This window comes from Malurus melanocephalus, unplaced genomic scaffold (genome assembly GCF_030028575.1).
Source record: "Malurus melanocephalus ecotype Western Australia unplaced genomic scaffold, MMel_1.1 scaffold_1752, whole genome shotgun sequence".
NCBI classification, from domain to species: Eukaryota; Metazoa; Chordata; class Aves; order Passeriformes; family Maluridae; genus Malurus; species Malurus melanocephalus.
In genome coordinates, this window is record NW_026624984.1 from 7,939 (window position 1) to 9,792 (window position 1,854).

Here is a 1,854-nt window from a genome sequence, read left to right on the forward strand (position 1 = left end):
AAACACCTGCCATGAGGACCCCAGCACTGCTCACGACATAGCAACAGTCACCACTTCCTGCTTGGTCATAATCGTTTTCCCAATCGAGCCATGGAATATTTGGGTCCCTTTTCCTGCAATGCTACAGGGACACCTCCTGCTCCATTTCTTCTCAGCCACAACCACAAAGGGATTTTCTCTGAACAAAACAATTGCTCTGATACACAGAAATTTTATCCTCTCTGGGCTGACCCTCCTAAAAGAAACAGCCCTTGGCAGCTGCCCTTGCTGAACTCCAGCAGGTGCCCAGCACCATTCAGGGTTTCAGTGTTGGCCCAGTGGATCCCGCTCTGGGGTGACAGCACTGGGCACTTGCTGCCATCTACACTTTGGGACACTGACCACAACCCTCTGGACACAGCCATGCAGACAATTCTCCGGTCTCCCTGCTGGACACTGATAGAACCTGGACTTGATTAGCTTGTTGAGGATCATGAAATGTTCTCCAAAAATCATGGGCAACGTCCAAATCCTCTTTCTGATGGTCAGACATGGCCCAGAGAAGTGGCCTCAAACCTCAGTGCAAGTAAAACCCAAAATGCTCGGGAAATCACATTCTTAAAGGCAAGAGGGCAKGAAGAGACCCAAAGAGCAYRRCCAATGGGAAAAACAAGGTTTAATGTCAGACTTTGCCAKATGGGAGGAACATGAGGAAGGAGGGAAAGGGATGGGAGGGACAACAACTCCAGCAGTGCCCAGAGCAGCCTGACAGGGCCGAGAGAGCCTGGGGGCAACTCCTCACCACACACCCACAAACCACGGACAGCAGAGCTGCAGGGCAACCTCAATGATGACACCGCAACTCTCCAAAGCTTTGGTCACATCCGCACCCTGTCCTGACATGAACCATCAACAAAAGCATTTGGCCTCTAATTCTCACAATTAAAAGAATTTCAAACAGCCRCCAAGGTCAGAAGGACACAGCCACAAGAGAAGGACATGGAATCACAGAATTCCACAAAGACACGCCTGACCCATAACAGAGGAGGAATGAGAATCACACTGACTGTCCGCTACTAATTATGGGGTTTTGCTCASAGGAACACAATATGAACCCCTACAGGATAAAAGTTATGAAACATTATGGCTTGAATGAGGAATACGGGAATTGACGTCAGAGCTCAGGGTAAAAAGGGATCAGGCACTGGTTTGTTGTTTGTTTATTGCAATACTGAACCAACACAAGGAATACACTTTAAATGACAGTGAATATTGTCATGTGAATTTCATAAATCCACATGAACCAAACGTTGCATGAAATTCAGCCTGAAAAGCCTAAGCTTTTCCAGATCTACTCTCTTAACCCACTTCTTCCACCCAGAAGGAAGCACTCATAGGCACTGGGACCTTTCCAAGCTATGGCAGAGCGACCTCCCCAGGACATCAGCAGCTCCCTCGGCATTCCTGGGTGCAACACAAAGAATTATGGACATCCAGGCACAGAGAACAGAGCCCATTCTTCACAGAGGACCCACAAACCACAGCACACCAGTACAACACAAGGAAGTCACTGAGGACATCGCACCTCTGCTGGGATCTGGGTGTTTATTCAGCCCTCCCTGACAAACATCAAACAGTAAAACCCTCCCAAATACCAACTCATGAAAGCTGTCACCAAGGTCAGATGGACATGGCCACAAGGGAAGAACATGAAATTGCAAAATTGCACAAAGGAAAACATTTCCCAGCACATGACTCAGCAGGCTGGGCCATTGAGGTGCTGCTGCCTGCAAAATGCCCCAAGGCCATGGGCCAAGGCTGTCCCGCCCCTCCAGGAGCAGCATAAAAGCCGGCCCAGCGCCTCTCTCCCTCACA